General features: G+C 49.1%; 1 protein-coding gene across 2 annotated transcripts in view; it reads left to right on the top strand.

Moving 5' to 3' along the window:
- The window catches only part of LOC138259003 (inter-alpha-trypsin inhibitor heavy chain H3-like), a 534,612-nt gene that overhangs the window by 246,034 nt on the left and 263,993 nt on the right, over positions 1–24,585 (top strand). The gene's annotated exons all lie outside the window — the stretch shown is intronic.

Genomic DNA, 24,585 nt, shown 5'->3' with positions numbered 1-24,585 from the left:
AATATCTGTAGACGTGATTTATATATATACCTTCGTAAACTGTACACGTTTTCTGTCACTTTGTCTGTCTATCTAATTTATTACACCACTATCAAAACGTACACACCCTCAGACAATGTGTTTCACATCAGAGATCAGGAATTTGACAAATGAAGATTCAATGGTTTGAATTTAGGTATATGGTTAACTGAGAATCGGAACAATAACCTATCTAAAGGATCCAGTCTTATGTATGTGTCTATTTTCGGCATTAATTATTATAATTACGTAGAAGGTATATCTCCATAAAGAATAGTTTGGGCTGATGCTTTGCCACTGAAATTAAAGGTGGGCCAATAGCCCAATAAAACATAATACGTACGAAGCTAGAGTGTAATAAAGGTAGATTTGGATAAGCATTATTACAGTACAAAGATCATATATCGTACTGTGGCAATTGTTTAGTCGACAACATGGATCTGGACATATGAATCATCATCAAGCCGTTTGATAAATATTACATTATACTCTTTGCATCAGCACATTTATGTTTGCATATATTTCACATATATATTTTTATGTTCTTCAATATTTTGGAGTAATTTGGGGTAATTAGCAGTGCATGGTGAGGGCACGAGTTATAGTTACGTTAGGGCAGGAGTTATAGTTACTTGAGAAAACTCTAACTGGTGAATTTCTATGGTTTGGTATGTTTAAAACGTGAGCCTAACTATAAAGTCCATATAACCTTTGTTTTTTAAGTGAATTTCTATGTTTTTTTTTTAACGTAAAGTAATTTTTATTACTATACGTTAATCCAACCACCGACACGCATGGCCTTTGGCCGTGCACGGCAACGGTTGGCCACAGGGCCTGAACTGTGCCCAGCCCTGCTGCAGACCCTCCTACCCACCCAATTCCATGCTGTGCCCAGCACTTTGGATGTGCTTGGCGGGAGTTGGCTGTGGCCTGTCTCTCTGGGTGTGAGAATAGGTGTGACAGGGTGTATCTGGGTGTGAGAGTGGCTGTGAGAGTGTCTGGGTGTGAGAGTGGGTGCATCAGTGTCTTAGTGGGTCTCTGAGTGGGTGTGTCAATGTCTGTGTGGGTCTTTGAATTGGAGTGTGAGGGTTTCAGTGGTTCTGTGAGTGGGTGTGTGAGAGTCTGAGTGGGTCTGTGAGTGGGTGCGTGATTGTCTGAGTGGGTCTGTGAATGGGTGTGTGAGGGTCTAAGTGAAGCTGTGAGTCAGTGCATGAGAGTCTGATTGGGTCTATGAGTTGTGCGTGGGTGTCTGAGTGGGTCTGTCAGTGGGTAGGTAAGGGTCTGAGTGGGTGTGTGAAAGAGATTGAACGAGAGAGAGAAAGATTGTGAAAGGGAGAGAGAAAGTTTTTTAGGCTAAGTTGAATGATATACTTAGAATTAGATATTTCTGGACGAATTGAAAAGAAAAATGTATCTGTCAGTTAAAAAGAGCCAGATCACCTTTTATTGTTAACCTTAAACTTTTGATGTTGCCAATAACTTAAAGTAGGGATAATGATGATAGACACACCTGAAATAGAACCCTCAACTTTCATTGTGAGGGTCTGTGACCGTAAACATTATGCCACAGGTGACTCCTTATGCTTTTTTTTCAGTCATTGAATAGAGAGACCATTCCAATGACCATGTCTCTCTCTTTCTTCCATCCCATTATGGAAGAGAAAGACAGAGCGAGAGAGGGAGAGAGAGAGAGAGAGCGAGAGGGGAGAGAGAGAGAAATAGAGAAAGAGTGAAAATACCGTGGGGAGAATCTCAAGACCCCCGTGGTCCTATCTGGCTCCCCATGTCCCGTGGGAGCCTGCATTGCTCTCCCAAGCAGGGAGCTGCTTTTAATAGAAACTCTCAGCTTGTGGAAGAAATGTTTTCATCCCTTTTCCCCGCATGCATATTTGTATGCAGGGAAGACAGATGAAAACGATGTTTTCTGACAGTGGAAGCTGTTTGACAGCTCTGGCTGTCAGAAAGTGGACTTTGTTTGCTTTTGCTTGGTGGAAGCTGTCAGCTCCCCCAAAGCAAAAGAGAACAGTTATGTCTTGGGTTGGGCACCCTTGGATTTAGCAGGAGTCGGTCCCCAGGGCCATCAGTGGCTCCTTGATGGGGGCTATGCGGCCTCCTTCCAACTAGCTTATTTCATGTATACATTGTGATTGGCCTAAATTTGTGACATCACCTATTCTAGTATGACCAGATGACTGCAAATGGTGCTTTGGGATTTTAGGCTCTATTTTCACTAAGAACATTACCATTGAATATCTCTGGTTCCACTGATTGGATATTCGTTGTTCTGGTATCATTTTATGAAATAACATGTAATCTAGTTTGCTAATATGCTTTTTGTGTCGTGTTTTCCCTTTATTACTGGTTGTGTGCTACATACATTCTTTACACATTGCTCCTAAGTTAAACCTGACTGCTGTCTGCCAATCTACCAGAGGGTGAACTAAAGGTTAATTTGGTTACTTTTCTGGTTTACCCTGACAAGAATTGTGGTTGTTGCCTGAGTGGGACTTCCACCCCTCTCAACCAATAACCAACAAATTGCTGCTATTATCTCTGTGTTGCCATTGAAGCGTTACAAAACATGTAGAGGTTGATCCTCCTTGTTCATACAAATTAAAAACAGAGCAAGAAAAATAAAATACATTCAAAATGAAATAAAGGTAAGGCTTTAGCAGCAACCGAAAGGTGTATGCAGCCAAATTCAATGATCCTAGAGAAACAAATCCAGAAGAATGAGTTGCCATCATCAAGCCAGTTCCACATCCCCTACTTTGCCACAAATAAATAACTACTTTAATAAAAATAATAAATAGAACTGGGCAGTTTATAAAGGAAATATATTAAAAGCTGTGCAAATGCAAATAACACTAATATTAAGCTGCATTAGCTTCAAAGAGATCAGTTCCATTTTGTACCTCAGGTCCACCAAATTTGTAGACTTACTATTATGATTTTTCACAAAACAGCAAGAAGGAACCTGGCCAAATCTGATAGGTGCTTACTTAAACCTAGATCTCAAAGTCTAGAACATTCTACGTTTGCAGTAATTACTGAATTCCTTGGAAATCACACAGCAATTGAGCAGTAGTCGTGGGAACAGACACTGTCAAGATTCCTAATCCCCTGAAGCTTGGGAACCACCATGCCAGGACATGATTTACCACCAATTTGAGATGAAACCAAGCCCAAAGGACAACAGCAGTGGTGGCTGCCAGTAAACCCTGAAGCCGCAGCTAAGTCTGTGCCCTACCGGAAGGAAGAGTCAGTAGATGACAAATGCTCTGAAGAATGGACTCCATCCTTGCTGCTGGCAGGAATACTCTCCCCAACTGAGTGTTGAAAGGTGCTCCTAGAAACAACTTCTCCTGTGATGGATGAAGACTAGACCTCTGGTAATCGATCATGAATCCATGACATTGAAGGACTGATATCATCATCTCCAGGTTCTCCAGGGCCTTAGAAAAAGAAGAAGCAGTCAGCAACCACTCATCAAGATAAGGAAACAATGTGGCACCAGATAAATGTAGCTGCGCAACAACTAGAACAAGTACCTTGGTGAAGACCATTGGTGACATCGCCAATCCAAACGGCAGGACTTGAAACTGGAAATGCTGAAACTGTTGATGGGAATGATGTATCGGTACACAGAAGTTTGCATCCTGGAGATCCAAGGTCACCAGAAACTTTTTCCTCGCTAATAGTGGAAGAATCGCCTGCAGTAAAATCATTTTGAAAGTCTCTACTGGCACATATTTGTTTAGATCTCTTAGATTCAGAACTAGGAGTAGTTTTCTGTTGTGCTTGAGAACCAAAAATAAAATTGAATAAACTCTGCATCCCTTCTGGACTTGTGGTACCGGAACAACATCATTCTTCTGCAAAAGCTTTTGCACCCCCAAATGCTATTGCCCAGGGCTTTGATTTGGCCATGGAGTAGATTTGAACTGCATTTGTGGAGGAGCGGGGAAAAAGGAATTTTGTGACCTTCTCTTATAATGTGGAGAATCCAACAATCCCACACATACTGTTTCCACTGATGTTAAAAGAGTCTGAGTCTTGCTCATACCAGCAGGTAGTCATTTTAGTGGTTGCTCTGGAGTACTGGAGACGTGTGGTCAGAATCTGAAGGCAAACGCAGCCCCTGACCACGGGCCAGGCCTCAAAAGGAAAAGGAACATTTGTTTGGAAGAGGCTAAGATGGTTTCTTAAACAGAAAAGATTTGCAGATGTCATCTTAAAAGGTTTAAGAACCTTCTTCTCCACCGCAGCCTTGTGCACCATGACATCAAGGTCACTACAAAACAATTTTGGATCAGGAAATGGAAAGTTCTGAATAGTGTTCCTTGGGCAGCTTCCAACTTCCAGAACTGCATCAAAGTAACCTGCGACCTGCCACTGTGGCCCCTGCCACAGAAGCCGCTGCACATAAACCATCAAATGAGACATCAGAAAGAAATTTGGAAACCAACTCCATGTAGGCCAGAATACAAGTGGGGTCCTGATTATCTTGGATGCAATCAAAATTTTAACAGCACTTGTGTAGCATACGCTGAGTAAGTATTTTCTCCCAGTAAAAAATTAGAAGCGGCATAAGAACGTTTAAGTGATGCTTCCACTTTCTTATCTACCACATTCGGCAGGACAGTGTCTTTTGATGCCAAATTAGAAGTTGAAGCCATGAATGCCAAAATAGTGTTTACTTTAGGGATGAGTGTGTTAACGCGTCCCTTTATGATAATTTACTACACATCAGGACTCGTTTTAGGCCAATGAATCTTTTGAACCAGTTGAGAGACACCTTAGGACGAGTTAGCTAATCAATATGTCAATCAATACGTCAATAATGTCATCAATATTTATCGCAACAATGCATTTCACTTTAGTCAAAGGCATTAATCGATTTCAAGTCACTACCATGACCTTGCAGTCATGAATAACCAAACCAGTTTAGTAGATTTTTAAGAGTTTTATTCCCTATTGTTTACAATTCTAAAAGCAGGTGCGTCAATCTCAAAACCAAGAAACATAATAGCATAGTCACGATATGGCAACTTTGGTAAGATTTCATTAAGGCAAGAATCACAAACATCAGAACATAACACGGCGTGAACATAGATCAATTTAGCAGAGTGTCAATAAAGCGTCAGTTCAACAAAGCATAGATTCGGTCGTTTGTCTATTTGTGTCAGTTTGGTGAACACCTATCCTAACCACTGATTAGCATTAGCATGTTGGGCTTCATGCAAAACAATTTAGAACACCAATTTTGAAAACATCTAACTATGGTCTCTGTCAAAAGTAAGCAGTTGGTACCTAGAAAGGAAAAGCAAACAGACAAATCACAAATGCATTGTCATAATTACCCTCCAAAGTTTAGTTCAGCGCACAAGCTTAGTCTTCATCTTCAGGACATCAGTCAAATCGCCATCAGTCAGAACTCAGCTCCGGGGCAAAAAGGGGCACTTCCCTCATAAGGAGGCAAAGTGTAAAATGGGCAAATCTAAGGACGAGGATGATTCTAAGCGAACCAATAAGTCACCAAACAGAGTGACAAAGTTTCTGTATAAAATCAATAGCATTCCCTACCTAATTCTCCGAGGCTCCCCGTGTCATGGGTTTGTATCCTTTTTTCGTTGTACATTCCCCCAAAACTCTATTGGACATTTGTTATACCCCACTATCTTTAACCTATCAGAAAACACATTAGGTCACCTATCTTTCACCCCATATTATTTTACAAATCTCTCATTGGTTCCCCTATTCGATGTCTTCAGAGGTGGCACGTCCAGTATGATTTCATCTTTCTGTAATTCTTTGCACATCTTTTGGTCAGTAGCTCCATTGTCTTCACCGGTTTGAATGACCTTGTACATTACATTAATCTACACTGTTTCATTTTGTTTTAATTTCACCCTACAAGCAATGAAAAATGCATGGGAACGGATCTAGCATGGTTACATTCGTCTTCTAGTTTTGAAGAAAAACAAGAGGTCGTGTCCTTTTGTGAGTCAGCACACTGCAAGATAGGAAAAATACATTTAATATGAGAGCCAAGCAGCTAAGCTTCGGCTCATGCTAACTTAAGGCCTACAAGGATTTCAGCACAAATTCAATAATACAATTATTAATAATTAGCATAAACTTATTCAATATGACAATCCATAAAACATTTTAGTCATCATTATTAGTCCAGGTATACATTGGCGGCCACTCCCTGTGGTCACATTTCAGGTGCATGTTTAAGCAAAATTACTATTACAGTTTCTATGCGGCATTATCACACATTAATTCATAGACATTTATGTTAATATAGATTATATAAGCGATGCTCTCTTAAGTGCATAGTCCTGATCAAAATTCGGAATCAAATAACTTTTGTTCACAAAACGGGAAATAGAGGACTTATCAGGATCTTTCCATTCTTTAGTGAAGATGTCCTTAATCAAATCATGAAGAGGCAAACAATCTGTACAACCAGAGGTATATTGGGAATAAAAGCCCTCTTCCAGTTGAGCTTTAGCCTCAACACCCAGAGTTTCACTAATGTGAATCAATAATTCATGCAAATGTGTCCCTTGTATATATTTGACTTTTTGCGTCTCCTCGGAATCATCCTCTTGATCCCTTGAGCGTTTAGCTGAAGGCTCGGCCAGAGCAGTGTCAGCAGCTTCCTTTATGAGACACTGTAAATTTGCATGAGAAATGTGCAGAATCTCCTCCTTTACCAGATCATCTGGCTCAACTGGCTGAGCATGGTGCTGTTTTGCACTCGCCTTTTTGCACTCCATGTCTGCCCGACAGGATAGAAACACACAATATAGATGTTCGTCCTTGTTTGTAGAGTATCTTAGCAACAAGATCTCTGAACTCGCGAGAGCTTGCCACTAAGAAAACAGTGCATCCTTTCTGAATCATCTGTGCGTGCAAACAAGCGCTGAGCAGCAGAGCAAATTACCGCCACGCGGACGTCCGACCGGCCTGGTCTACCATGCGTAACTGTTCCCTCCTCAGGCTTGCACATTGGCGGGAACACATCGGAGCAGACCGAAGCAACAAAAAATACCACCATGCCCAGCAACAGTGAAAACAGATGGCAGTGCAAAGTAAGTAAAATGCGCTAGCAATTAAACAAGATATATAGTGATATACTTACTTTCGTACATCGGAGCAGACAGGAAAAATATACAGGCTGAGTGGAGGGGCGAGGAGTATTTATAGAGGGAAAATGGACTATGTTTTGGGAGCTTTAGGCTTAGAATAGTGGTAAACTTCCTGTCTGAGGCAGGATCGCCTCATTACGTTGGGACTGGGATGACGAGAACTGGGTTGATGGGGTAATGCACTTTCTGGCTAGCACTCCCATCCTCTAAGGTGTCCTCAAGACAAAAATGCCCAAACAAAGGCTGACACAATTTAATAATACCATATTATTGAATTTTTGTTGGAATGTGTAATGATTATGACTTAGGGGGTGATTCTAACCCTGGCGGTCGGTGATAAAGCGGCGGCCAATCCGCCAACAGGCCGGCGGTCCAAAAAATGCAATTCTGACCCTGGCAGGAACCGCCAACACAGCCCGCCGCTTTAACACTCCGACCGCCACGGCGGAACAAACAAACAGCGCGGCGGTCACCGCCAACAGACAGGCGGCAGACAATGTACCGCCCACCCTATCACGACACACCAATCCGCCACCTTTTCCGGGGCGGGAGCACCGCCGATAAAAACACGGCGGAAACAGACATTTTCAATGGAAAACGCTCACCTCTAGACACTCCACGCGGAATCCGGACAGCATGGAACCCGAATTGAACATCATACCTGCTCTTGTCTACCTGCTCATCTACCACGAGTACGATCTCCGGCGCAGACGTCAACGGTGAGTACTGCACCTACGACACACGGGAGGGGGGAGGACGAAAGGTGACGGGCACACACATATGCGACCCCTCCAATATGTACCCACCAATGCAGAGCAACAAGTCACAGTGACACCACCCAAACACCCGTAAAAAAAACAATGACACAACCAAATTTAGAATAAATATTTATGTACAAAAAAATCTCCTGAAAAATATTGACCAATCCTGATAAATATTTACAAAAAAAATTAAATATATACACATCAGTGTATAACTGAAGTAACAAGTCCTGCACATCCTACGATTTGAACATGTCCGTGGGCCAATGTTTAGCGAAACAAGGGCAAAGCCCACACAGGAGACCTGAGTCCTTTGGAGAGAACACTGCAGGGGCATCAGATGTTAAAACTACAGGCACCTCAGGGGGAAGGGAAGGGGGGGCACCACAGCCACATGAGTCCACGACGCCAGATCCACGAGGAGCCACCATGCCCACTGCACCATCCTGGGGAGTGCAAAGCCACAGTCTCTCAATGTCTCTACAGTGGGTGGGCTGCCCACTGGACCATCCTGGGGAGTGCAAAGCCACAGTCTCTCAATGTCTCTACAGTGGGTGGGCTGCCCACTGGACCATCCTGGGGAGTGCAAAGCCACAGTCTCTCAATGTCTCTACAGTGGGTGGGCTGCCCACTGGACCATCCTGGGGAGTGCAAAGCCACAGTCCATCAGGTGAATGACAGTCTCCACTGGTCAAGGAGGAGGCATGGTGGGCACAGTGAACCATAAACAGTGCCTGAGACGGCGGTTCCCAGCGGAGCGGTGCTTGAGATGAAGGGCCCAGCGGAGCGGTGCTTGACAGGAGGGCCCAACGGAGCGGTGTTTGCAGGAAGGGCCCAGCGGAGCGGTGCTTGAGATGAAGGGCCCAGCGGAGCGGTGCTTGACAGGAGGGCCCAGCGGAGCGGTGCTTGACAGGAGGGCCCAGCGGAGCGGTGTTTGCAGGAAGGGCCCAGCGGAGCGGTGCTTGAGATGAAGGGCCCAGCGGAGCGGTGCTTGACAGGAGGGCCCAGCGGAGCGGTGTTTGCAGGAAGGGCCCAGCGGAGCGGTGCTTGAGATGAAGGGCCCAGCGGAGCGGTGCTTGACAGGAGGGCCCAGCGGAGCGGTGCTTGACAGGAGGGCCCAGCGGAGCGGTGCTTGAGATGAAGGGCCCAGCGGAGCGGTGCTTGACAGGAGGGCCCAGCGGAGCGGTGTTTGCAGGAAGGGCCCAGCGGAGCGGTGCTTGAGATGAAGGGCCCAGCGGAGCGGTGCTTGAGAGAAAGGGCCCAGCGGAGCAGTGCTTGACAGGAGAGCCCAGCGGAGCGGTGCTTGACAGGAGGGCCCAGCGGAGCGGTGCTTGAGATGAAGGGCCCAGCGGAGCGGTGCTTGACAGGAGGGCCCAGCGGAGCGGTGCTTGACAGGAGGGCCAGCGGAGCAGTGCTTGACAGGAGGGCCCAGCGGAGCGGTGCTTGACAGGAGGGCCCAGCGGAGCGGTGCTTGACAGGAGCGGGGCCCTGTTCAGCGGAACCTGTCTTCACGGCGGGCCCTGTTCAGCGGTGCTCTTCTGCACGGCGGGCCCTGTTCAGCGGTGCCTGTCTTCACGGCGGGGCCCTGTTCAGCGGTGCCTGTCTTCACGGCGGGGCCCTGTTCAGCCGTGCCTGTCTTCACGGCGGGGCCCTGTTCAGCGGTGCCTGTCTTCACGGCGGGCCCTGTTCAGTGGTGCCTGTCTTCACGGCGGGGCCCTGTTCAGCGGTGCTCTTCTGCACGGCGGGCCCTGTTCAGCGGTGCCTGTCTTCACGGCGGGGCCCTGTTCAGCGGTGCCTGTCTTCACGGCAGGGCCCTGTTCAGCGGTGCCTGTCTTCACGGCGGGGCCCTGTTCAGCGGTGCCTGTCTTCACGGCGGGGCCCTGTTCAGCGGTGCTCTTCTGCACGGCGGGCCCTGTTCAGCGGTGCTCTTCTGCTCGGCGGGCCCTGTTCAGCGGTGCCTGTCTTCACGGCGGGCCCTGTTCAGCAGTGCTCTTCTGCTCGGCGGGCCCTGTTCAGCAGTGCTCTTCTGCATGGCGGGCCCTGTTCAGCGGTGCCTGTCTTCACGGCGGGGCCCTGTTCAGCGGTGCCCGTGCAGTATGTCAAGGGAGTCAGACCTGGCCTGGACACCCTGCTCACTCGCCCTCCGACCGTGCTGTGTCAGGCCCCTTCGGGGACGGAGTCCTGGGCCCTTTGGTGTCGTCCCTTGCAGCCGGGATGGGGCTTGTGGGGCCCTCCTGCTCCGCGCTCCTGGTGGTTGTCCTCTCCGCCCTGCTGTCCTTCCGCTCCTTAGATGGGGCTCTCGGGCCCTTGCCTCCCCTGGCTGTTGTGGCAGGTGAAGTGGCCGGAGTTACCTCCTTGGGGGCAGCCGTCTCTGTCCGCTCACAGCGGCCCTTCACTTTCCGGGTCCTCTTGCCTGGGGGGGGGCTGGCTGTCCCCTTGCTGCTGACCGAAGTGTCACTGCCGCCAAAGGGTGGACTCCACAAGCCATGCACCACTTGCACCTTAGAAGCTGGGCTGGTGGTGGCTGAGGTGCCCTTGGGACTTTTCCCAGATGGAGGGGGTGGGTCAGGGGAGGGAAAGAGGTCAAGATTGGAGAGGTAATATTTCTTGGGACCAAGGTAAGGGGTAGGAGTAGTGGTGAGAGAAGTGGAGGAAGAGGATGTGGTTGGATGAGAGTCAGGTGTGCTGTCCTTGGGTGCAGGTGACTGGGACGTAGGCTGTCGTGAGGTGGTTGGCAGTTGTTTGGGTGTCTGCCTGCGTTTATGTGTCTTGGAAGAGGGGGTGACAGACACAGTGGGAGAGGACACAGGGGACGTGTAAATGCCAGTGGGGGTGGTGACTGCAGGTGTGCGGACTGTAGTGGAGGGTGTGCTGGTGGTGGAAGAACTGGCTGATGTTGGTGTGCATGCAGGTGTGAGTGTAGACGTCACAGGGAGGGAGGAGGGAGACGAGGAGGACGGGGACACAGAGGTGGTAGTGACTGTTGATATGTCTGCATCTGGGTGTTGCTTGGGTGAATGCTTGTGTCTTCTGTGGTGCTTATGTTTGGATGAGCTGGCCTTGGGTGTTGAGGTGTGTGCAGGCTGGTCTGATGGTGTGGATGGGATAGGCTGAGGTACAGGAGACAGAGAAAGGGTGGAAGCAGATAGAAGAGGGAGACTGGAGACAGGGACAATGGCTGCCGTCAGTGCTGAGGCCAGAGCAGTGAACGCTCGTTGATGGGCAGCCTGACCCGAATGAATGCCCTCCAGGTAGGCATTGCTCCGATGCACCTCCCTTTCCACCCCCTGGATGGCATTCAGAAGGGTAGTCTGCCCAACAATGACCGTCCTCACGAGGTCAATGAGCTCTGCACTGAGGGCAGCAGGGGTAACAGAGGCAGGGGCTGAGGTGCCTGGGGCGAAGGAGACGCGCGCCTTCCTGGCCGAGCGGCCACGGAGCGGAGACTGAGGGTCTGCTGGGAGGGCGGTGCTGGTGCGCTGGGTGGCGGCTGTACCTGTTGTTGCGGGGGGCACAGATGTTGCCGCCACCGCTAGGGAGCTCCCAAACGAGGACGTGTCCGTGTCGCTGGTGTCCCCACCGGCCCCCGTTGTGGTGCTCCCCTCGCCCTCCGGATCACTGGTGCCCTCGGTGTCTGTTTCAGTGCCCACCGGGGCCTGGTGACCTGCAGCTCCCTCGTGCTCCGACGCCAAATCTCCTCCGCCTGATGATGCTAAAGCACAAGAAAACAAAGAATAAGGGTGGGGGGAGAAATAAAACAAAGTAGAGTGCATGCCTTATCAATACCCTTTGCGGAGAGGACAGACACAGGTGCCTCATGCACTAAGTCGCGAACTTGGGGTACACTACTCAGTACTTCTGACTAGGCCAACAGGTCTAGGGACAACAGACGCGCACATGGGTGATGCTGGAGCATGGGTAGCTGCACTTGGCACCCTACAGAGGTGGGGGGCGGGGGCACAGGGACATGCCTAAGGGAGAGGACTACACTACAGAATGCGCCCTGGCCTAATGTCACCCACAGCCCTCCTCCCCCACCCAGACGCCTCCACTGCGCATAAAGATAGGAGAATGTGCAGATACTCACCCCCTTGTGTCTGCTGTGATGTCTTCAAGCGCCCATCCAATTCAGGGTAGGCCACCGCCAGGATCCGGGACATCAGGGGGGTCATGGTGCGACTGGCACCCCTCCTAGGTCGGGAGGCCATCCCCAGCAGTGTTTCTGCGGTCTTCCTCGTTCCGCGGTGGATGTCCTCCCACCTCTTGCGGCAGTGGGTGCCCCGTCTGTTGTGGACCCCCAAGGTCCGGACTTCCTTGGCGATGGCACGCCAGATATCGATTTTCTGATGGGCGCTCACCTGTTTGACATGTACAGGGTGGGAAAGAGAAAACGTCACATATCTGCATGTTTGGAGTACATGCCCCCCCCTCCCCAACCTTGCCATGGGTCACATTCTCTCATCTGTCGTGCGTTGCACTCCTCATTTCCTCCCCACCCCACCAACTTACATCCCCCCCACACCACACAGGCATAACCCATTCAATGTGCACTCAGTGTGCTCACCTGTTGGTCTGGAGGACCGTAGAGTAGCGCATACTGGGGGAGGACCCCATCCACAAGTTTGTTCAGACGTGAAGGCAGGGGCCCTTTACCCAGTCGCAGCAGCCATTGTCTCTTCCAGACCGAGTTCACAGCAGCACTTGCAGTATAGGTCCTCTCCTGTGGATGATCAGGTCTCGAGTGATTAAGCAGATAGGAAATGGCGGTGCACATCGTCATTGGCTCCTGAAACCCATAGGCTTCAATGTTAACCAATGCGTCTTCGCACAGCGGTCTTCGACCGCCTACCGCCACGGTGTGCCCCGCCAGCGCAGTGACCTCACATCCCATTGTCCCACTTCACAGGTCAGGAATCCGCCATTTCAAGGACCCACATGGCTTAATTTCTAATGCGTCACACAGGCCTAGGCCTTGCTATGGCACACATACAAACATAGCAACCCATACATTGACCTGTACTGTGCAAGCTGTGTTGTACGTACCTGTGAGTGGATTGACTCTGTACTCCATATTGTCCTTCCTAGGCACCGTCCGCTTGGACTTGCGATGAGAAGGAGGAATCCTCGCGTGTACCGGCCGCTGGTGGACCTGTCGACAATGGAAGAACGCCATATAATACTACGATACCGACTTGACCGAGCCACCATCCATGAACTGTGTGCCCAGCTGGAGCCAGCCCTGATGTCCCCCATCCGCCAACCCACAGGAATTCCCCCTCTAGTGCAGGTTCTGTCTGTCCTCCATTTCTTTGCAACTGGCTCATTCCAGACAACAGTGGCCATGTCATCTGGAATGTCTCAGCCTATGTTTTCCAAGATCTTATCCAGAGTGTTGTCTGCCCTGATGAAACTCATGCGGAGCTACATCATTTTCCCAGAGGAGGGTGATTTGCCTACAGTGAAAGCTGATTTCTATGCCCTTGGACACATCCCCAACATCATTGGTGCAATTGATGGGACCCATGTGGCTTTAGTCCCCCCAAATGACGATGAACAGGTGTACAGGAACAGGAAGAATTACCATTCTATGAATGTGCAGGTGGTCTGTTTGGCTGACCAGTACATCTCCCATGTAAATGCCAAGTTCCCTGGGTCAGTGCATGACGCGTATGTAATGCGAAATAGCAGCATTCCCTATGTGATGGAACAGCTACAGAGACAACGTGTGTGGCTAATAGGTGACTCTGGTTACCCCAACCTGCCTTGGCTATTGACCCCAGTGAGGAATCCCCGGACCAGGGCAGAGGAACGGTACAATGAGGCCCATGGGCGTACTAGGAGGGTGATTGAGCGAACCTTTGGGCTCCTGAAGGCCAGATTTAGGTGCCTGCATATGACTGGTGGATCCCTAATGTACTCACCAAGGAAGGTGTGCCATATCATCGTGGCGTGCTGTATGCTTCACAACCTGGCTTTGCGACGCCAGGTGCCTTTCCTGCAGGAGGATGGTCCAGATGGTGGTGTTGTAGAAGCCGTGGAGCCTGTGGAGAGTGAAGAGGAGGAAGACGAAGAGGACGACACAGACAATAGGGACAGAGTGATACAACAGTATTTCCAGTAACACACAGGTAAGAATCACCCACGCCATTTCACTATTGCTTATAGCCTCCTGCATCTGTACTTTCTGTATTTCCCCCCAGTTCATTTTAACTAATTTCTGGTTTTCCCTTCCCTTCTCAGTGCTGTATGACTCAGTGCGTGACTTCTGCTTGGTTTGCCCATGAACTACACCGTATTGACATTGGTATGTTGTCATCACTAATTGACAGAACAGATATTGAACAGTAATGTGTAATACATTTGTTAATAATACAGCATGACTCCAAACTGATTTGTGTGCAATATGTGATTTATTTACAGTGCTAGATATTGTTACATGTGATTATAAGGGTGATGGGTGGGGATGGAGTAATGTCCATGGCAGAGTCCAGTTCTCAGTCTCACAGGTGCATTGTCCTTTTGCCTGTGGAAGGATGGAGCAGAGGCAGTTCATGGTTGGACAGGGTGGCAATGTGGGACAGTGGGAAGACTTCAGGGGGTATGTCCTGCTGGCGGGGGTCTTGACATCCTACTCTGTCGTTTTTTTGGATCTCAGGCTCCTCTTACGGGGTGGTTGTTCTTCAGCAGGAGGTGGGGTTCTGGTGGGCTGTCGTGGTGTTGGGGCCTCCTGTCCACTAGCGCCGGCGGAGGTGGTAGGCTGTTCCTGGTCCGGGCTAGTGACAGGGGCCCTGTGTGGTGCCACATGGTCCCGCAACGCGTCTTCTATCCTGTTGAGGGCCAGGACGATGGTCCCCATTGCGGTCCCGATGATTCGCAGCTCCTCCCTGAACCCCATGTAGCGTTCCTCCTGCTGTGCCTGGATCTCAGTGAACCTGGCCAGTACCGTCGCCATCGTCTTTTGGGAGTGGTGGTAGGCCCCCATGAGGGTGGTCAGGGCCTCTTGGAGAGTCGGTTCCCTGGGCCTCTCCTCCCCCCCCTGTCGCACAGCAGCCCTCCGAGCTGCCCGGTTTCCCCCGGCCTCTGTCCCCTGGACGGTGTGCCCGCTACCACTGCCCCAGGTCCCTGTTGTTGTTGGGGTGTTGGGTTAGCCTGGGTGCCCTTTAGTGGCAGACACACCGCTGATTGACGTGTCCTAGAGACAGAGGCATGGGCCCGCTGGGGGGGAGCTGTGCTGGTGTTGGCAGAGGGGGTCGGGTCTGGTGTGGCCTGTGTCTGGGTGAGGGGAACCGACTGCACAGAGGTCCCCGATGGTCCGGGCTGGTCATCAGGTTCAGTGTCGACAGAGCTGTTGTCCTCACTGTGGGCCTGTTCCGGGGGTGGGGTGGACATTTCTGGACCCTCCTGGCTGGTGTGTTGGCGTTCGGGTCCTGCATGGGGTAAGAGAGTTTGGTTATTGTTTCTGTGTGTGCAATAGCGTGCGTGTTATGGGTGCCCTTGTCCCCCAGTGCAGGCATTCCCTTGAGGGAGGTGTTGTGAGGGTAGTTAGTGGGGGGGGGGGTAAGTGCAGTGTTCATGCTTAGGTGATGGGTGTCCATGGATTGTGTTGGCATGCAGGAGTTGGTGTTGGGATGGGTGGGTTGTGCTGGTGAGACATTGTCAGGGAGGATGTGTGCTGGGGAGTTGGGGGTGAGGGTGGGGGTGTGGGTTGGCATGCTGGTGGGGTGGGGGGGATATAGTAGTTGAGATTGGACTTACCAGAGTCCATTCCTCCGGCTACTCCAGCGAGGCCCTGAGGATGCAGGATGTTCAAGACCTCTTGCTCCCACGATGTAAATTCAGGAGGGGTGGGTGGGGGTCCGCCGCCAGTCTTCTGGACCGCGATGTTGTGCCTGGAGACCATCGATCGGACCTTCCCCCGTAGGTCGTTCCATCGTTTGCGGATGTCCTCCCTATTCCTGGGATGCTGTCCCACCGCGTTGACCCTGTCCACGATCCGCTGCCATAGCTCCGCCTTCCTAGCTATACTGGTGTGCTGCACCTGTGAGCCGAAGAGCTGGGGTTCCACTCTTAGGATTTCCTCCACCATGACCCGGACTTCTTGGTCCGAAAACCGTGGGTGCCTTTGGGGTGCCATGGGGTGGTGTGGGTGAGGTGTGGGGTGGTGTATGTGATGATGAGTATGTTGGTGTGTGGTGCTTTGTGCTACTATGTGGTGTGTGTGATGGTGTAGTGTGCTTCAGTGTGTATTGCTCTAGATTGTCTGCTGTGTCTCTCTCTCCTTCTCTCAGTAATTGTGGTCGTAGGGGTTTGTGGGTGATGTGGGTGTGTGTTTTATAGTTGATTGATTGTGTGGGAGTGGTGTGTGTATGTGTATCAGGTGTGTGTATTTGGAATTGTCCAATGTGGCTGTGTTTTGGTGCTGTGTGTGTATTTTGACCGCGGCGGTGTGTAGCGCCAATGGAATACCGCGTTTGAAAGACCGCCGCGTGGATTCGTAGGTCAGAATGGCATGGGCGTATTTCTGTTGGCGTGACGGTGGAGGTTTGGCTATCTCCAGTTTATCGCTGCCCGCTGATGTGGCGGGCTGCAGTGGAGGTCGGATTTTTGGAGGTTTGGCTGTTGTGGGTCAGAATGACCGTGGCGGCTTTCCGCGGCGGTGTTATGGCGGTCTTCTGACCGGCGGTAAGCGGCTTTTACCGCCGAGGTCAGAATGACCCCCTTAATGTGTTATATATAAACGCAGCAGAGTCTTCACGATTTAATGCAAGATAACCGCTGACTTTTCTCATTCTGCTGTGATATAAATGAAAGCGAATTTGTACAGAGAAGTTGGAAAGTTTGCTACCTATATTTTATTGGGGTTAGCAAGGGACGTCATGATCAATTATACTTTAATTTTTGTATTTTTTTGCGTACTGTATTTATATTTGATTTTTTCGCTTTTTAGTGGGTTGTTGTTGAAAGTAATTCACAATATTTGTAATGAGTCCAAGTACAAATGTAAATATGACACCCAAGTAAATGGTCCAATACATCTCCGTTTAGATTCCAACTTTATTTTCAACTTAAGGCAAGGATGACTAACCTTCACAGACACACACCCATAGTTTTTATGGTGAACTAGGCAGGAACAGGGCTAATTTCGTAATGGACCATATTATGGCAAATAGCTGCTAGATAAGTATTCTTGCAAACGCATAATTACTTAGTGGGCATTGTAACTCAAAACTGTTGCCATATTTGTCCTTAAACTATCTATACTCATGTATACTTTGATTTTTTAGCTCAATTATATTGGCAGGCATGCTTTTCTTTTTTCTCAAAGGTGTATTAATATCTGTGAATGGGTTCAAGTAAACTCCTTCTCTGTGGTGTTTTCATAAGCAGGAACTTTCTCTGATGGTCATAACTTTTCACCATACCAATGAGACTGCACAGTGTGGCTTACATTCTCAAAAAGTACTTCTGTAGCCCATGTCCCACCAGTTTACACCTTATGATGCTTAAATTCAGTACATATGAATGGGGAATATGAATGTGAAAGAGTTTAATATTGCCAGATGCAATCTGCCATTTTTTTAATACTGCGGGGCTAGGATCTTACACACCCCAGTACTAACTCCTGGACATCGCCTGTGACCAGTTGTCACTGTTCCATTCTGGAGATAAACGTTCTGTTGCTTAAAGATTATTTGAATATTAATTTGACAGTTTAACCCTAAAGATTGTATTCATTTATATGTATTGCCCTGAAAAAACATTATGGGCAACATTCACAAAGGGGAAGGGGTCCCATGGAGACCCCTTCCCATTTGTGAATGAGTTACCACCAGTGTGACACTGGTGGTAACTGCGAGTTGCTTTGCGAACGCATTCGCAGTCACAAAGCAATTCTGAATTGCAATGCGAGTCGCAAATAGGAAGGGAACACCCCTTCCTATTTGCGAGTCGCATTCACAAATTGTGTCGGTACCGACTTGCAATTTGTGAATGTGCATTGTGTTAGGCCGTTTGCATGGCGCAAACTGCGATTTTCGCAGTTTGCACCATGCAAACGGCTTCTTACATCTGGCCCTAAGCCCCCTAGTATTTGCAGAGCAATTTAACGGGATAAGCATAGCATTGCTTTAAGTTCATGTATTGACAAGTGAAATTTCAGGGGAAATTAAACTGTGAAGTGCAATTAACTGCTACTTTATGGGATGTGTAAGCATAGGACATTCAAAGGTCTTGTACTTTTACTTATGATTGGTACAGTTTATAATCCCACAGTTTTTAGTACAATAAAACATGGCCATAATTTAACAAACTGGCTCTTCCCTGCATTACTATGGATTTCCCAGCCTATTCCCAGGCACATATGGAGACATCCTATAGTGTAGAAATTAAGTCAGGAAGCGCTAACTTTGCCAAGAGGGACTACATATCCCAGACTGCTTTGAGGCCCCAGGAGGCGGCCATTTTCTGCAACACCTGCTCCCACTTGCCAAACCAACATACTATAAAGTGCGAGGGGGCACACCGCAGCGTGGGACGCATGCGAGTTGTCCGACCGGCCTGGTCTACCACGCGTAACTGTTTCCTCCTCAGGCTTGCACATTGGCGGTAACACATCGGAGCAGACCAAAGCAACAAAAAATACCACCATGCCCAGCAACAGTGAAAACAGATGGCAGTGCAAAGTAAGTAAAATGCGCTAGCAATTAAACAAGATATATAGTGATATACTTACTTTCATACATCGGAGCAGACAGGAAAAATATACACGCTTAATCCTTCGGGCCCCCAACACTGCTGCCCAAATTGCCCTTGAACACAGGTAATAAGAACTGTAATTGTGCCCCTTCCCTTATTGCTGGCAGTCTGGTGCTCCGTGCTGGCTATCTTTCAGTAAGCGGTAGGACTGAGAACTCTTGTCCGGCTCCCGCACATAATAGTCTAAACCTGGGTGAGAAACCAAGACTTCATTGCCAACTTTCTAGACCAATGAAAGATAATGTCCCAAATCGTGCAGGGCAGTTTGTTGCCAACCAGTCCAATTCTAACAACACTGTCTCAATCGTTAACATTCCTTAATTACATTGATTGGCCCAAAGGGAAGAGGGAGAATCTATTAGAAACAAGGTGATCCATTGGATCCGCCATGTGAGGGGCTGTTATTTCATAATACGCGAGGACTTAATCAGTGCAGTTTGAAGGCCAGATCTGGACACATGCTATGATACGATTGAGCTGACACTCAAGGACAGAAACTTGGTTGATAACTTGGTCGATAATCTGGTGACTCTAGATGCAAGAACAAGCACCCCAGGGTACTTCTGCATTCAATTTAAGTATCCCAGGCTTTACCCGTGTCATAGGGCTAGGTTTACCAATTATTCAGTAGGGAGGCGTTCTGCCTTAAATGAGAACGACTGACTCAGAGTACCATCTGAAACCCCTGTTGATCAACCACTCCACCCAACTATCCCTGGCATGGTTGTTTCTTCTACTGCTGACTCTAAAAATACCCTCTGTCCCTTTTGGGCAGATTCCACCAACCCAGTCAGGACTAATTGGCCGATCGTGAAAATATTGTTCCAGAGGGGAATATAAGAATAGCATTCTGGAATGTGGCAGGCCTAATGTCTAAGGTGGTAATAGCAGACTGGTGTGATTTTGTTAAAAGCTCTACTGTAGTCTGTGTTCAAGAAACATGGGCAGTAAACCAAATCCACTTGAATGGTTTTAGAACCTATCATACTCCTGCGGTACCATCTAATTCAGGGAGATACAAAGGGGGGAATCTGTACCTACGTATCAAACACCCTGAGGGCATCTAGTATAACTATGCTGGCACCGCAACCCAACCATCAGATTGTCATTGTTGAAATCTCAGCTATATGAGTGCTGGTATTAATCAACTTTTACAATAACATCCCAAAAGTTGAGGTAAAAACATCCCTAACTTTATTAAAGCTCTCAGGAACAGCAAATAGCAGGACGTGCTATTCCTATGGGGGGGGAGACTTCAATACAGAAATATGTACTAGGGGCTCAGAGAAGATTTGTGTTCTAAGTGAAAATGGGAATGCTGGGCAATCACACTTTACAAACTCCTTCCTAGGGGAGCTATTGAATGAGCTCACATTCAGGACTGACCTTGCATTCTGCAATGAGATTTTCTGCCCACCAGTCCCATTTGCAACCACATTTATTGTTCAAGGAAAAAACTTTATCACCCACACAATTGCATGCAGTGACCACTACCCACTGAGTATAGATTTGGATGTGGCGTCAAGGGACTTTTGATCCCAAGCCCCACATCCCAACTATTGCACGGTGGGTGATATGGACAATAATAGGCTTAATGGGTATACTTTGCGTTGGTCAAAGATTGATCCCCAAATTTCCTAAAGAAGCTGATTTGTGGATGTACAGAGGCTTTTGAAAATTGTTTAAACTTGGGTGCTAATCCTGAGGATATCATTGAGAGTTATCCAAAAATTGCTGGGGACATTAAAGAGGGACTGGTGTCTACAAGTAGGGGCAGCAGCAATAATAGGATGATAGGATGGTTTGATAAATCTTATACTAAGGCCCATAGCATGTTGAAACTAGCCCTACACAAACATCCACGCTGTGAATTATGGGACAAACTGCAAGAAGCCAGCAATAGTAAGGATTCTGCAGCTTTCTGGCGGGTAATTAATTCACCCTATTTCCAGTCAGACACCAGACCACACCTGGAAATGGCCATTAGCGAGGGAGACTGCATCTCTCACTTCTCAACCATTTATTCTAATCCAACCAATAGGTTAAGCCTGACAGAAGACGATGCCCCTGACAATGACTTTTTTACCCCTGCTAACTTCCCAATCAAGCTTGCATTTACCTGGATGAGGTCATTACTGCTCTAAATGCAAGTAAAGCCGGCATGGCGCAGGACCAAGATTTCATTCCTGTAGATCTATTTAAAGCCAACATGTCCCTCTGGAGGCTATTGCTTACTGAAGTCCTGAATGCATGTCGTCAAGTTGGCCAATTTTTATAAAAGGAGACAGACACAGCCCTACCTGTTATCATCCTATCTCTCTCATAGATTCAATCCTGAAAGTGGCAGGTCTTGTTGTCTTGAACAGATTGCAAGAATGGGCACAGGAGAAGAACGTTTTATCGGACTTACATTATGGGTTCCATGAGGGAGTAGGGACAATGGAGCAGGGTCTGAACTTAAGCATGCTGATTGAGAAATATTCCACCGTCAAACAAGGGAGATTGTATTTGGCCTTTGTTGATTTAACTGCTGCATTTGATTGTGTAATCCATAGCAAATTGTGGGCTATTATGGGGAACATGGGGGTGGACCCATCGATCATACAATTTCTCAGACAAACATATCATGAGTGCAGGGCCAGAGTGTGACATGGTTTAATGGGTGAATATACCCAGACATTCAGCATAGAGAGAAGGAGTAAGGCAGGGTTGCGTTCTGGCACCCTTCCTTTTCTCCTCATACATTAATAGTTTGGGTAATGTACTATCTGCTGACTGTAACAACCTGCCACTGATAGGGTCCCGACCCATTCATGCCCTACTGTATTCTGATGACGCTGTTCTTATGGCACGAACCCCCCTTGCACTTTACAACAGTTACTAATGCACTTTGTGTCCTATATGAAGGAACTGGGGCTATTAGTTAACAGAAGCAAGAAATTTGCTATGATGTGTGGTAAAGTGATATTGAAAACCCCCAGCCTCATGATAAAAGATACTAGAATTGACTACATCACATCCTTTTCCTACCTGGAGATCATGTTTGATTCAAAAGGGACATGACGGATTGCAATTAAAACCAGAGGGCTACACTTTCAGATAACTGTTACAGTCTTGCGCACCTTTGCTTGCAAGGATGAAAAGAAACCTTTTAGGGAGATATTAACAGTGTACAAGGCCAAGTGTATGTCAACGGCCCTGTATGGGGGCAGGCCTTTGGGGGCACGTAAACCATGACTCTCTACAGCTCATAGAGAATCTCTTCTTGAAGCATCTTCTCTCTCTCCCACAGAGTATCCCTTCATATGTATGTCACTCCGAACTAGGAGTACCTCTCATTTCAAACCTTGTTAAAATATAACCGATCCTGCTATGGCACAAGATATGGACTTCCGAGCATACTAAGCTAAACCAAGAGATTATAGGGGATTGTGTTAGGTCCTCTCATACAGGAAGAGTTCAACAGTTAGGATACATAAAAAAATTTATGAGTGATCTGTGGCATCAAGATTATTATTACAAACCAGAAACTCTACGAACTGTTACAAGAAAACACCTGAAACAGAGTGTTCGTTACACTTAGAATAACTAAGGCCCTCCTTACAATCCTGGCGGTCGGTGATAAAGCAGCAGTAATACTGCCAACAACCCGGCGGTAAAAAAAAATGGAATTATGACCATGGCAGAAACCGCTCAGACAGACAGCGACTTTAACACACCGACCGCCGTGGCGGTTGCAACAAGCACCACGGAGGTAACCGCCAACAGCCAAGCGGAAGACAATGTACCACCCACTGTATTACAGCAGGCCTATCCGCCACCTTTTCTGGGGCGGTACCAACGACATCAAAAGCACGGCAGAAACACTGCACGGAAGGGAAACAACTCACCCCTGGAGACTCAAGGAAGAACCACGCCGCCATGGAGCCCGAGCTGCAGGATTTCCCCATGCTCGTCTGTCTCCTTATTCACCATGAATACCAATGCCGGCGAAGACGACCACAGTGAGTACTGCTGCAAAGCACACAAGAGAGCGGGGAGGAAAAGCCGTAGTCTCTCAAGTGGGTGGTCTGCCCACTGCTTGGTCCTGGGGAGTGCAAAGCCACAGTCTCTCAAGTGGGTGGTATGCCCACTGCTTGGTCCTTGGGAGTGCACAGTCACTCAAGTGGGTGGTCTGCCCACTGCTTGGTCCTGGGGAGTGCAAAGCCACAGTCTCTCAAGTGGGTGGTCTGCCCATTGGTTGGTACTAGGGAGTGCAAAGCCACAGACTGTCTATTGGATAGCTTATCCACTGGTTCTGGAGGGGGCTTTGTGCCCTGTGTGCTTCATCCTGGCAAAGAGTGGGTGAGTGGATGCCTTCTTCCATTGATTCTGGAGGGGGCTTTGTGACCACTGTGCGTCATCCTGGCAAGGATGGGGTGAGTGGATGCCTTCTTTCACTGGTTCTGGAGGGGGCTTTGTGCCCTGTGCGCTTCATCCTGGCAAGGAGGGGGTGAGTGGATGCCTTCGTCCACTGGTTCTGGAGGAGGGTTTTGTGCCCTGTGTGCTTCATCCTGGCAAGGAGGGGGTGAGTGAATGCTTTCTTTCACTGGTTCTGTAGGGGGCTTTGTGCCCCGTGTGCTTCATCCTGGCAAGGAGAGGGTGAGTGGATGCCTTCTTCCACTGGTTCTGGAGGGGGCTGTGTGCCCAGTGTGCTTCATCCTGGCAATGGGGGGGTGAGTGGATGCCTTCTTCCACTGGTTCTGGAGGGGGCTATAGGCCCTGTGATGCAGCAATTGGGGAGTGGAAGGTCACAGTCTCTCACCTGGGTGTCACACCCACATGATTTGCAGGGGCTAGGATGCACTGCAGTCCATGGAGGCAGGACTACACACTGCCTGCCAGCGGTGACGGCTGCTCAGTGGTGGCAGTGGCAGGGCTGGTGTCGGGGATGCCAGTGGTGGGGGGAGACTCCCGTCCGGCCCCTGCATTCTCGGATGGCTGCCCAATGGGACTTCTGGCGGTGCTGGTAGTGGTGGGGGTAGGCTCCTGCCTGTCCCCTGCAGCCTGGGATGGCTGCCCACAGGGGCTGCTGGCGGTGCCTGCAGTGGGGGGGGAGGCTCCTGCCCGTACCCTGTAGCCTTGGACAGATGCCCAACTGGGGCTGCTGCTGCTGGCACTGCTGCAGGCAGTGATGGTGGTGGCGGTGCTGTTGGCGGTGCCGGTGGTGGTGCTAGTGTTGGGAATGCCTGTGGTGGGGGGGCTCCTGCCCTTCCCCTGCAGCCTCGGATGGCTGAACCGCCATGGTTGGTGGTGGGGGCTCAGATTCGGTCCCTGCACCAGAGCTTCTGACCTTCCAGCCTGCAGGGGCAGGCCCCTTGCCCTTCCCTAGCTTGTGGTGCCTCTTTGTCCTTCACCTTGGCAGCCGGTGGTGCCTCCTTGCCCTTGTCCTTCCCAGTTGGTGGTGCCTCCTTGCCCTTGCCATTCCCAGCTGGTGGTGCCTCCTTGCCCTTGTCCTTCCCAGCTGGTGGTGCCTCCTTGTCCTTCCCTTTGCCAACTGGTGCAGGCACACTGGTGGTCATTACAACCCTGGCGGACAGTGTTAAAGCGGCGGTAAAACCGCCAACAGGCTGGCGGTAAACAAATTGGAACTATGACCGTGGCGGAAACCGCCAACAAAGACAGCCACTTTAACACTCCGACTGCCACGGCGGTACAGACAAACAGCGCGGCGGTCACCGCCAACTGACAGGCGGAGGACAATGTACCGCCCACAGTATCACAACCTACCAATCCGCCACCTTTTCCGGGGCGGATTCACCGCGGATAAAAACACGGCAGAAACAGCCATTTCAAAGGGAAAACGCTCACCTCTACACACTCCACGAGGAACAAGGGCACCATGGAGCCGG

The sequence above is a fragment of the Pleurodeles waltl genome, chromosome 9, assembly GCF_031143425.1.
Source record: "Pleurodeles waltl isolate 20211129_DDA chromosome 9, aPleWal1.hap1.20221129, whole genome shotgun sequence".
NCBI classification, from domain to species: Eukaryota; Metazoa; Chordata; class Amphibia; order Caudata; family Salamandridae; genus Pleurodeles; species Pleurodeles waltl.
Note: the sequence above shows the minus strand (reverse complement) of the source record. Positions and strands in the feature narration are given on the sequence as shown.